The 13,982-nt window shown below is 39.0% G+C and overlaps 1 long non-coding RNA gene across 1 annotated transcript; it reads left to right on the top strand.

Moving 5' to 3' along the window:
• Positions 1–284: 284 nt before the first annotated feature.
• On the top strand, positions 285–7,531 carry LOC140002727 (uncharacterized). Its single transcript, XR_011810014.1, has 2 exons — positions 285–6,186; positions 7,291–7,531. It is a non-coding gene; the product is annotated as an uncharacterized lncRNA (long non-coding RNA).
• The last annotated feature ends 6,451 nt before the right edge of the window (positions 7,532–13,982 follow it).

Genomic DNA, 13,982 nt, shown 5'->3' with positions numbered 1-13,982 from the left:
AAATATTTTTGCTATTAAAAAGTTTAAAAAAAAAATAAAATTGTTAGATCTCAGTTAAGTATGACAAGATGGCTCTTGAAGACTTTTCAGCTGAAGATGGCTGTAGCATCTCTAGGTATGGTAGTGAGCAGTGCTGCACTAAATCGACAGTCAGTGCACAAACTAGTGGAAAAACTGAAAAAGTGAAGTTATGAAATTTTTAATAGGTTTGCATGCTAGACCTGTTACTGCTTTGAGTCACTGATTTCAGCCATCTAGTATGTAAAAAGGATGAACAGGAAACTCATTCCTATGGAGGTATTTAAATAGCATACCAAGTATGCTGTCTGCCCTGGAGTTGTATAATCATACTTGCAAATGGCAATTTTGAAATATATTTTATGACCTTAATCCAGCTGAAACTTTCTCTCATTAGGGCTGAGCCAGGTAAATTTTAACATATTGAACTTCTAGAAATTTTCTCATTTACTTCCCTCAGAATTATAAAACCTTGATCAACCTGATAATTTAGAGAGAATTCTGAATACAAAGTCCTTCTGTGTATCATTATTGGACAGTTGTTAAGGAGGAGATTCAAAAAGAGAAATGGATGTGGCAATATACTTTTCTTAAAAACTAAAGCTTGCAAGGAAGAAGGGGAGACAGAAGTAAGGTCGTGGGTACCAGTAGCAATGTGCTTACTGCGGCCTTTGGTCTAATATTCTGGGAACCAGTAAGATGTGTTCTGGCAACTTTAAACAAGTACGTGCTTTTTGTGGTGTAAATACAGATTGGGAAAACTTCCAGAGTACATTATTGCCTGCTTCCCAGAATATGTTATAATACTACTTAGAAGTGTGGACTTTGAATAAAAATCTTTCCCCTCCACCATAACTTGCACTTATCCATGTACCTACTACAGTCAGAGCTAGAAGGGATAAAGAATTGCTGTAATGAGAAGAAATAAAAAAAACAGTCTATGCAGATGGGATTCAGTCTGGGGTGTGAAACACCTCTCAGTAGCCTACAACCTCATTAGAGAGAATTTGAGGGTAACCAGACTGCCCTTTTGAGACCATTTAACTTTTATTTATTTATTTATTTTTCAGACTTCCAATAGTCTTTTAAGGACATCTGATATGGAACAGAAACTACTCCCCCCATAAATTGAATGGAGGACATTAAAATATCTTTAGTATCTACAAACTGTTTATTATCTTGTTGCATCCTATCTCTTTCTTCAGCAAGCTTTTTGTTCACTGAGAGGAAGTAGTTTATGTTTACTTACTAAATGTGTAGGTGCCAGTCTTATTTACTGCTCATCACTTAAAATGTGTACTGAATTGTTAATCTTGGACTTCGAAAATCTGCCAACTTCCAGAGCTGCCAAATATTGCACAGAGACTGAGCATATTTGCACAACTAATGCTGGACTAATTAGAATTGATTTCTTAAAGCATAGGTGTGAGAATAAGATTGGTGTTATGAGCTCTTCCTCCAATATGGAAAGAAGTAAATATTAAAAAAAAAAAAGAAAAAAAAAGCAGTTGGTACATACTACACACACTACATTATTATAATAGTGTGTGTATATTTAAAACCCTTTCTAGAAAAATAACTGTTCTGGTTGATGGATTTTTTAAAAGATTACAACTACAGTCTTAAGTCTGTGGCTATGTATGAAGGATATGCTTTTTATTCTGGTGTTGGCCCCTAAGAAATGCTGGTAAAAGTACTGTTGCTTCCTGGTCTTTCTGGATTTCTAAACAGCTGCTAGTATTCTATACTAGAATAATTCCTGTTCTTGTCAAAACTGTACTGGAGTTTGACGTTAGGATAGAAACATACTGGAGTTTGACTTTAGGATAGAAACACACTGGACTCCTCATGCAAGTCAAGTGATTGCTATAAAATACTGACCATCAACCCAGGTAAGTATTTTTGTTTGATTTTTTTTTTTTTTTTTTTCTATAAGAGTGTTAGTAGTTTCTCAAATATTTTTTTTTTTTTTCAAGCTCTAATCTCTCGTATACCACAGCAAGTAAGATCAGTTTGGAAGGAGATAGGGTATGCTTATTTTCCAAGAAGCACTCTTCGATGTAAATACAAGAAGCAATTTTTTTTTCTACTTGCTCTGCTGGATGAACTCCTCAAAACAGCCTGTGCCTTGGGATCACTGGTTGACTTCTAAATACTGTAATTAAGGGCAATTGGCCTAAAACAAATGGGGCAGGAGACAACAGCAGGCAACAAGATTGCTATTGGTACTGTAGCACTGGGAGGGGTCTTCAGTAAATGGGATGTCAAGTCAGTTCTCAAATTCTGTGACAAAGACTGGGGAATGAAAAAGTATTCCGAGGTGCCTGAGTTGGCTGTGGACACTCTGATGTGTGAATAGAAGCACTTGGGGAGCTGATAAAATTAATGGCACTGTTGCCGACTTGTGTAACTTCATTGCAAGTCTCATCACAAAGAACACTTTCAGAACTTAAGTAAAAGTTAAGAGTTCTGTATTCTTATGGTGCTTTTTAAAAGATTACTGATTGCTTTTTATACTGGGGAGAGGCTTGTAATACTGAATGTTCACAGAGCAGTGACCTGATGTGGGTACTGTTTACACATGGAAAAAAAAAATGTCACAAAACATGTTTAAGGACATAATAACTAATAATTCCACAAAATGTCACAAAACATGTTTAAGGACATAATAATTAATAATTCCACATTCTTAATGTGGAAGACGGGATGTTTGCAAGCATGTTTCATTGGGCAGAAATACCAGTATATCTTGAACGAGAAAAAAGTGAATTTTTTCTCATCATACTGACTTCCTCATTATGCAGTACAAGCAAAAGAGTCCTGCTAATATCTCTGCCTCTGTGCTTCTGCAGAAAGTGATGTTCTCTTCCATCCTGATGCTCCAAGATAGATGTGATGGAAGGCAAAGGAGGGTAGATCTTACTGAGGAGGAGGGCTATACCAGCTCTGTTCCAGGAGGTCTCCAAAGGCATGCTTGAATCACTTGTGAGAAGTGACAGCTTGAAACAGTGACAGCTGGAAACAAGAGCAAAAGTGGAGAGAGAAGGGAATAAAAACATTTAAAGCACTGTCTCTAGCTTCTGTGAAACAGAATATGTTTTTCTGCAACAGATCCTTCTCAGGCCAAACTAAATTGTACTTGATGTTCAAATTATACTTAGATGAGCTTACTTTTCCTGTCAGAAGTTTTCAGTGCATCTTAGCAAGCTCTGTTTTTCTCTTGCTATACACTAACTTGACCATCAGGGGCACCAGATGAGTGGACGCTATGCAGAGCTGCTGCTGTGCGTACCTCCATGAGTTGTGCTCTGCTGCTCCCTGACAGGGCCGTGCTTCGGCCTGTCCCAGTGGAATGAGTTGCTGGTATGGGTGTTTCTGACGAGGAAAGTGAATAGAGTTTGTTAGCCAAATGCTTCCATGAGGGTGCCAAAAAGTGACTCAACCTGTGAACAACAGAAGGTTGTAGTCTATGTAGCTGAAATCCCTGCCTCTGTTTCTTTCCTGCCTGCTAAGAATAGTCTTGGCTAATGCAGAGGGGCATGCCAGTCACTCATGTGACAGCCGCAAGCAGTCAATCATGAGACTGGAAATGCCTAGAAAGGCATTGGGCCTACTCAGGCTGTACTAAGTAAGCATGAGGAGACAGCAGAAGAGGGAGAGCAGTTCTCAATAGACTCTGCTGAATGGTGGCCTTGCTGAAGGCCTCTGAGGTGACAGTTTCACAAAAGCAGTTCTGGTTTGCCCTTCATCAGGCTGATTGTCCAAACTGCGGGCTGCAGTAACAGGGAACTGCAGCCTTAACAGGAGGCTGGCGCCTGCTTCTGGCAGTTCAGCTGGCAACAGAAACACCACAGGGTTACCCCTTCTGTGATAGGCCTCAGAAATGCTGTGGCTCTGCTTCAGAGTCAGCTCATCCATGTGGGGCAATAGGCCCTTGTGCCGGCAGAGCAGAGTTGCCACAGTGGTGCTGCCACCAGCAGGTGTGTGCTGACAGAGAACGAATTAAGTTTGTATGCCAGAAATAACATTTTCTTCCAGGAACAGTTGCCTACAAGACAGTTACACTGGTAGCTAAATCCATAGTCAGGTTCATGCTTGGGTATCACTGCTACGTACAAACACACCTGAGCTAAATTCAAAGCTGTGCTAACTTGCATGGTTGATGGGTGGTCTGTAACTCATGTTGTTTTCATTGGGGATTTTCAGCATGGATGTGCACTCTATCATCTGATTGCTATTGATTTGCCCTTGCTTTCCCACTTACTATTTGTATGCACAGATCTCTCCACTGGTTTTCCCACAGCATGGAGGAGCTGACAAGGCACCACAGACTGGCCCAGTTCACTGCAGGGCAAGTAAAGTCACAGCATCTTCCCTGTTAGCGTGTGCTATGGTGAATGAGTTAGTTGTGAGATTACAGCAGCCTGAACTTCTGGCTACTTAACTGCAGTTACTCACATCCAGCCTGGGTGTTCAAAGACAAATGTGAATTAATCCCATGTTAATAAACGTTATTACACCAGATGCAGTAAACCCTAAGTAAACTGGTTCAGCTCTTTGACTCAGTCTTAAGAAATCCCCCAGATAAGAGTAAATGCATGTATTTATTTTTAATATCTTTCTTCATTTCCTCTTTTGGGAGTAGTATGCTGGTCCCCAGCCTCCAGATTTGTAAGATGTGGGAACTTAAACCTGGCTGGATCTGGGAGTAGTGGGCAGCTGGGATGCAGGTCCCTGTTATCCCAAACTGCTGTCTCATGATGGAAACTTTGTGAGAGTTCCTCCTGGGACAGCTAGGAAAGATGCTGGCTTAGAAAGGAGGGGCTCTGTTACTGCCTTGATAAGAAAGGAAGGGAGAGTAATGGGAGTGTGCTGATGGGTGAGTAATCTCATCACTGTGTTTCTGAGGGCATTTATCAGAAGCAGGATAAAGGTAGTTTGGGTTCTTTACCTGAGTGCATTGACTTTATTAAACATTTAATGTTGAGTAAGATGCAGTGTTCTTGAAACATTTTCTCCTTTTTAGGTCACTAAGAGATTTAGTTTTGTCTAAGGATTTCTATACATTAATGTGCCCAAAAGAAGGAAAGGAAGAGCTCAAGTTAACTTGGATTCGCACCTGTATTTTATCAATTCTTTTTTCTTTTTTGTTCCCCTCAACCACAGAAGTCTTAAAAAGCTTGCACTGCTTTACCCACCTTCTAGTAGTGATCATCTCTGTGGTTTTGTCTTGCCGTATCTCTGCTAGGCAGGAACAAGCTTGTCAGCTTGTTACAAACACAGGCAGGGTAACTGAGAACTAGCACCCTTTTTAGATGTGGAAACCTGAGCTGTGCTGTGGTCTCTGCTAGACTGAAGATCGCGTCTGGCACAAGCACTATATGCTGCAACATCCTTTTTGCTTCTTGAATACAAGCCAGGGGTGAAAGACCTTTGAAAAGCCTTTTTTACCTGCCAGAAGTGATTAATGGCGAGCAGCCGGGCAGCAGCTCAGAACAACAGCTGGAGTGCCAGCATCCTGCCAAAACAAGTCCACTTGTGTGCTCAGACTACTGAGCACTGGTTTTTGTCGCTTGGACATCACTATCCTGCTCTGAAGATTTCAAAGCACATTTGAAATTCATCCTCCTGTGAAAATGAAAGCGCAGAAGTAGTACTAGGCAAGCCAAAAATTGCAATGGACTTAGACAAGCATATTATACTGCATCTGGCTTCTCAGACAGCTTATTTAATACAGCTTGAATATCTTCAAATTGTAGTCACTGATATATAAATTCCCTGAGCAGTAAGAAATCAAGACTGTGGTCAAAGAAAATATGTGCTCCTGGTAAAACTGATTGCTTGTGCCTGCAAAGAACTGCTGAGTAAAACTACAAGAAAAAAAAAAAAGGCAACGTGTACATAATTATTCTTGGTCGCATCTAGAAATCTATATAAGCCAGCTCACAAAAACTGTAAGAGCTGCTAGCAGTGCTAATTGTAGTTGTGTGGAGAAGGCAAGGCTGTATGTTCATTGGCATATTGTATAATGCAGAGAACAGGTGGTGATGCTAAGAGGGAGATGCATCGGAAATTATCCACGGCACCACTTCACACAGCTTTAACTGAAGTCCCTGTTAGAAGAAAGTCACCAAGCATTTTGAAAATGGTGCTGGAAGATTGGAGAGAGTATGTATCTTTTGTGGGAATGACCACTGCTCATCTGGGATTCCCCTGGACAGGGTTAAGCTGTACATGATGCAATCTGTGCCACATTTGGCACTTTGTGCATCTAGTCTTATGCTGCAGTACTGAGCAAGGTAATGGTGAGGAGTGCACCAGTCCAGCAAGTCACTGAATCAGTCAGACTGTGTTTGGGGATATGTAGGCTGAAACTGCAGTTTTATTAATGCAAGAGTATCTTAAAGATTTTTATGTAGGTGTTTCGTTTTACTGTTTCTGGGTGATTCTTCAGTGATGATATAACTCTGGATGACAATGTCATCAGGCTGAGGCATGTTAGGCTGCTGCTGGCTGCTTGGTGGGGCTGCTTCCTGTAGTCCTACAGAACAGAAATCTACATGCAAGCAGCTTGCAACTGTTGCCTTTGATTTTTGTAAATTCTTTTATAGTGTAGTGTATAATAAATGTTATGATTGTCTCCTGATCTCATTTAATCTTTCTCCTATGAATATCTCATCTTTGTGGATGAATCTAACATGTGGAAGGATGTCTTTTAGGTACATGATGGTGTAGTTGTACTAGAAACACAGGATTGTAAACACCAACCATTAGATTTCCTGCTTGGTTACATCCCTGTTACTGCTGCTATTTGTGACCTTGGTACAGCATAATCTTTTTTTTTTTTTTTTTAATCTCTAGAGGAATTAGCATACCCCATTTGTAGGCATGTATCTAGATTATTTTAATCACTAGCTTTTTGTTTCATTCAGAAAAAAAGCTTTACATTTTATTCCTATTACCAGGGGAAATAGAAACAGACTGTCTCTATAATTATTCAGGGTTGGTTGAATCTCCAAGCCCGCCCGCAAGAAGAATAACAGTGTTGAGGTAAAATAAGATAAATTTTCTTAATCCTTTCCACATGGATACCTGTGGTGGGATAACTTAAAGCAGTTTGGCATTACTTGACTGTGAACAGTGAATATATGGGAAGACAGTTTCATTAGAGGCAGAATGGAAAGGAAAGGTTATGGCTTGGTAAAATTCTGAAATGTTCCATCAAATATCTAGTAACAGAGGCATCAAAAAGATTTCTTCTGAATTTCATAGGTCCTGTCAGACAGAAGAGTTGGATCCCTTGGAGTTCTCTGTGAAACAGAAGCTTGGCTGTAGTGGAAGACTGAGGCCCTCCAGCCCGTGTCCCGCAGCTGGCCTTACTCATCTGTTGATGTTCACCTTAATAATACATATGTACACAATCAGTACAAAGCAGTACAGTTTAAAACATGTTCCAATAATTTTCTAAAAGGTGGGAAGTTATTTCATTAAAAATATTCATCTTGTTTCAAGACTAATTTTTAATACTTGCATGAACTTACAATATGTAGCATACAGTTACTTTTTAATCAAAACACAGCTGGAAATGTGGAGTTTAAATGTGCGTAAAATACTATATTTTAATAAATTTTCAACAATGTTTTATAAACAAGGCTCAGAATGCCATAAACATGAAAACAACATGAAGTGTTGTCATCTCTGTCATCAATTATGGGAAATTAATTATTTGTTAAACAGATTTGTTAAATAGATCTGTTTAACATTATTTGTTAAACAGATTAATTTCCTTTTCTCCTGATTTTCACAGTCTGTTCTGAAACACCTCTGTTTTCTAAGAGGCATAATAATACCGATAATAAATTATCACCTTTATTTTCTATTAGGAATGGGAAAACTTATCTATAAATGTTAATTTAGATCTTTATGATAGAAAACACAATGGGCCTACAATGGAGACTTCTGTTGAATCCAAGGACTTCATCCAGGATGTCCTATTTAAGCCTTCATTTTCTGGTTTAAGGGAGGGGGAGGAATGGAATTGAAAGAAGACATATGTGTAAGGTGTGAAGCAGCATTTCGGCTAGTTCTTTCAGGTACACACTACATTCTGGAAGAAAGGCACTTAACGTAATTTAACCTGCCACGATGAAATAATCTTAACTGGAGAGGCCCTTCTACCTTGTGGAGTCTCACTTTTCATTGACATGTATATTTGCACACAAAGATTAGAAAAATAATAAAATATGACTTTTTTTCAGTCAAAATAACTTTTTCCATTAAGAATTAAGAAAGTGAAATAAATCTGCAACAACACTACGTTAAATTCATTGTTAAATTGCACACTATGTTCAGTTTGTTTTTTAGGCAATGACATCTAATCAGCTACAGTTTTAAAGGCAAGTTTCTAGCGTTTTTATATAGTGTTCCAGGCAGACGTTTCTGATGCCAAAATCTAGTTTTAACGTAGAAATCCTCATTTCCAATGAATCACATACATCTTCAGAACCAGGGAATGATGGCTGGCTGCTGTCAGAATGCCTTACTTTTATTTAATATTATATCCTTTCCATCTGAAGCTTTTCACTTCAGTCACAAGAGCTTGTCCAATACAGTTTTGGCTGGGCTGTTTGTAATGCCTAAGAAATAATGATGGTCAGTTAACTTACATACACTTAAATGAAATTTTTATTTTGAAGATTTTGACGTTTCCCACTTCAGCTAACAGCTAGGTACACATTACCTTCTTCATGTAAATTCATTTGCCAGCTTTTCTAACACAAGAAAAAGAATATCTCAATAGTCTTTGACCAATGTTCAGGCTCAGTTTTTATTGTTCGTCTTCAGAAGACAACCAAAAGACACTTTTAAAGAAGAAAGATATTTTTAAAATGTGCATTGATGAATTATGTGAACAATTGACCAGTTATTTCTACAAATTTCTCAAGGCTCCTTGGATTTCTATTCCTCACCTAACAAATCTTCCATAGATTTGTTAGAAAAATAAAACCAAGATTTATTAAAACACAAGGGGAATCTAATCCATATAGATGCAGAAGAATTCTTACACATTTTGTATATTATAGACAGTCAGTATGGTTGGAACCTTCTCTAAATCACCTTTTGGCATGAAGCAGAAAGGTAGTAGTACAGAAAATGCAACAACGAATATTGTTTAACAGGATTTCCCTAGGGCTAGAATTACCTTTTTCATTTCAAAGTAATCTGTCTTTATCATCTAGCTTTAAAATAGTATTAACCACACATGGCTCCAAAAACATACTAACTTTCTATGTGCTTTTAAAATAAATTGTTAATGATTAGTATCATCCAGACATGATCTGTGTTGTAGTTCTTCATTATATTCTATTTCTTAAGGTTATATTTTCTGCTTGAATCACAAGAGTTATGCAGAAGCCTTTCCTCATGGGTCTAGAATCAGCCTTTTAGAAAACTTATCTCTACATGACAAAAATGGAGCATAGGATCACTTCTCTCTCTGAAAAGACTCTTTCCTTATGATGACTCCTTATATCAATGAACCACACGTTATTTCTCTACATATGCCCTAGCTAGTCTCTTAATGTTTATTACTTCCTTAATCTGTTGCTGGGTTAATTGAACTGCTGGCCTGTGTCTTGCTGTGAATATCCATCAAGTGATGGAGGTCTGTTTGGTCTGTAGTCCTTGGTGACATTATTTTTAAGAAATACGTATTTTGTGGATCATTACTTGCAGGGCTTTGTAACTCCTCTGAAGATTTATATTTGGTTCTGGCTGTAATTGACACCAACGAAGCAAGTGACATTGAATTTTTCCACAATCTGCACCAGTGAGCCCATCTGCAAACACATACAGTCCATCTTCCCCAGCACAGGCTTTTTAAATCTCAGCATCACAATCCATCTGCAAGTCAACCATTTTCACCAACGACTTCTCATTCTTAGTTTTGTATCATGTGATATACCTGGTTAATAGAAGATGATAGCATTCTGAAACAAAGTTAATGGCCACATGGACAACAACATTATAGTCATTAAAATAGTTCTTGATAGTTTCCTAGATAGATACATTCTACTTAGGCTAGTTTTGAAATCACATTCATATACAAGCACCCATATTTCTCTCTGCTTGTCCCTCAAAATACAGATTTGCAAGAGCTTCCCCTGGCAAGCAGTGCCAGACAAAGTTTTCTCTTCAAAACACAGTGCAAGCAAAGATTTTTAAAAGCCTGATTTCTAAGAATTTGCTAACTCTCTTCCAAGGGTATGAAGTAGCTAAACCTAGACACATTTTCATCCCAGACAGGAAGAAAAGGGGACAGCTAAGAAGCTGTTTTATTTCAGATAGTGCACGATCTTGGTTATTTGGTTATTTGGCCACATTTATAATAGCTATCTTGTCACCTCTGAATGTGGAGGACCCTTGTGTAGATTTTTAAGAAACATCTTATCTGTCTTTCTCCTACATGCTCTGTTAGTTTTATACCTGGGTGTGCAAGTATTTCAATGTGACATTAAAAAGTTACAGTTATGTAATGGCTGGAAAGCAGGACACATCTTTTTTTTCAAAATTCACTTTCTTTTGGGTTTTACAAAAGAGGTCAATATCATTATTCAAATTAATGGAATTAATTGATGTAGGTAAATCTGCAGTAAACCTCAGATCTCTTCATTCTTGTCAACAGACACCTTTGCCTTTGTTCCTGTCACATTTCATTGTCCCTTTGTATTAGTGCTCAGATGGGTGAGTTTTACTAGACAGCAGAGGCCCATCTTTCCACGGACTAAAATACCTGTTTCAACATTAAAAAAAAAAAGAAAAGAAAAAAAGAAAAAAGAAATGTCTCAATTAAATCATTATAAGAACTAGTTCAGTTGGGTAAACAGCATTTTTACCTTATAAAGCACTGAACATTTTAAAACTTTTGAAAAAGCATTTAGGCTAACAAATTTCAAGACTGAGAAAATAAAAAGGAGTCAGCTGAAGTGTATATAACTAAAATATGACATTTTACTGGGGGTTGTTAGGCAAAACTAATCATAAGAACCAGTATCATCAGCTCTGCTGCACTGATACCAACACTAAGCAACCAGCAACTAGCTAGAGCGTGACCATACATATCTGTAGTTAAATTTATGTTAAAGAGGAAAAATCTGCCATGGAGTGAGAATACATCACCCCTGCAGGGTTGAAGAAAGACTGAGGTCCCACAGAATGGCCCTACCCCCAGTCCTCCTGCCTCACTAAGGCAGAGGGGACAGTGGCATTCGTCCTCCAGGAGCCAGAGCACATCCAGGTCCACGGCTACCCCTTCCTCGAAGTCCAAGGCCTTTTGGGGCAGCAGCTCGGGTTGCAGCAGCCAGGCTGTGGAACACCACCTGCTATGCTCATACCACTGCTGCTGACAGGCCCCCTAGAAAGAGAGGTGACCTGAGGAAAAGATGTGTCCTCAGAGAGAATTTCATTGAGGTGCAGGCTGGCATGACAGTAAATACTTCAATAAATAGTAAGATTTCTTAGTATTACTAGTAGTCCCTCCAAAATCAAACGGCCAGCAAGTGCTGTTGCTGTCGAGATGCCTTCAGGTTTGAGGATGCACACTGAGAGCAGTTTACAGCCAAGACTATCATCACTAAAATTACTATGATAAAAAACATAAAGTGACTATCACAAAAAGGACAGCCTGTAAATAATGTGTAATATCAGGGAAGCATATCTCTTTTGTTAGGGTAGAATTTGCCTGGGGATAAACTGCTGTCAAGCCCCCTTCCTTAACACTTTCTGAATAAAGCAGTGCACTGTAGTAGGCCTGCACTGTTCTGCACCCACCTCCAGGTGCTCAACACCTTTCCTCAACCATGGTACGGCTGTCCCTTGTTTCTCCCCACCATCAGGGTGGTATTTACAGAATTTAGGCTTCACCTTTGCTTCATTGCTTCACCATTGCTTCAGCAAGAAGGAAGGAACGCCACAAAAACATTGTTCAGCTTCCTGCGCGCTTGTGTCCCTCACTGGGTCATGCCTTACAATGAGACAAGCTATCAGTTTCATGCAGGCAAATGAGTTGTTTTCACCTACACAAATCAAATCTTGGGGGCCTGTTGATCTGTGGCATAATTTCTTAGACAAAAAATATATATATATATATTAAAAAAATTGAATTTTCTGGGGCATATAATTCTCATCCAGCATGTTACAGAAAACTTGAGGTGATTGAAATAGTGATCTAGCGGTATCCTGGCTTCTGTCAGGAATAGCGTAGCCAGAAGGACCAAGGAGGCAATCGTCCCCTTGTATTCTGCTCTGGTGAGGCTGCACTTTGAGTACTGTGTCCAGTTTTGGGCTCCTCAATATAAGAAGGACACAGAGGCCCTGGAGCATGTCCAGAGAATGGCCACAAAGCTGGTGAAGGGCCTGGAACACAAGTCCTGTGAGGAGCAGCAGCGGGAACTGGGGTTTTTTAGTTAAAGAGGAGGCTCAGAGCAGGCCTTACTGCTCTCTACAGCTACCTGAAAAGAAGTGGTGGGGAGCTGGGGGTTGACCTCTTCTCACAGATGACTAGCAATAGGACTAGAGGGAATGGCCTCAAGTTGTGTCAGGGGGCGTTTATGTTGGAAATTAGGAGACATTTCTTCTCAGAAAGAGTAATCAGACACTGGAACAGGCTGCCCAGGGAAGTGGTGGAGTCACTGTCCCTGAGGGTGTTCAAGGAAAGGTTGGACGTGGCGCTTAGGAACATGGTTTAGTGGGTGACATTGGCAGTAGGGCGATGGTTGGACCAGATGATCTTGGAGGTGTTTTCCAACCTTACTGATTCTATGATTCTATGCATGCAGTGCTGGACATGTGACAAATCTCCCCTTCTCCTGGTCTGTACTTTGGTATTTACAGAGATGCCATTTGCTTCCAGCTGCAGGTCTTCACCTGGCAGGTACACGAATTGAAGCAATCATGTGTGCGCATGTTTATGTGTGCATGCATGCGCTACTGTTTGCAGGATTGGAGCACAAGATGGTAAAGATAATCCATTATTTTTTAGGCATCTGTTGTTTGCTTACAATCTGCCATAGGCTCCAATGTTTGTTGATTTTGTCTTTAATTCATGGCAATGTAACAAAATAAATGAGATGATTTATGAAAAATTATTATATTGGATTAGGTTAAGCTTCAGTGCTTTACACATGCTGATACTGAAGGTGTTCCACAGAAGAAGCTCTTGCTCTTCAGGTCATAGAATTAGTTCTGGTGTAATTTTACTCACATGAATATTTTTGCAGCATATGTATTTTCCACATCAAATATAGCCTGGCCTAAGTCTTTAAAAAGATGCTATAGTCTACTTTCCTTTTTCTCTCTCTCTCTTATTTTATTTTATTTTATTTTATTTTATTTTATTTTATTTTATTTTATTTTATTTTATTTTATTTTATTTTATTTTATTTATCTAATTAGGAGCATTATCCAGCATATAAATCAAACCTCAATCAAAGTTAATTAGCAAATTAGCTCTAACTGTCCAGCTGTTAATAGCATGTGGTAATAGGGTGTAGACCTACAAAAAGCAATAATCTTTCATTATATACAGATGGTTTGTATGGCTTAGTTTAATGGCATATGACAGATATGGTCTAAATATAGGATTGATAGCCAGGAATCTCGATGCTTCTGTCCTCTCTTTGATCTCTTTGATTCCAGTCTTCTCTGTTGGTATAAAACGGAGAAAAACACCCAAGGAAAACATGAGATGGGGGTCATGGAACAGAAACCTTGAGCAGAAATTAAAAGGAGAAACATCAATAACAGCAGAAATGAGTAGTCAGTCTCGTATTTACAGCAGGTGAGAACTGTTCTGCCAATCACTCAAATCATGTGCCAATTGCTCCACATAAGTCATTTAAGGGTACTGGGCATCTCTTTTTGACTTTCTCAATGTGTTTTTCAAGAATTATTGTGTTTTGCTTACA

The sequence above is a fragment of the Anas platyrhynchos genome, chromosome 6 (assembly GCF_047663525.1).
Source record: "Anas platyrhynchos isolate ZD024472 breed Pekin duck chromosome 6, IASCAAS_PekinDuck_T2T, whole genome shotgun sequence".
Taxonomy (NCBI): Eukaryota; Metazoa; Chordata; class Aves; order Anseriformes; family Anatidae; genus Anas; species Anas platyrhynchos.
Note: the sequence above shows the minus strand (reverse complement) of the source record. Positions and strands in the feature narration are given on the sequence as shown.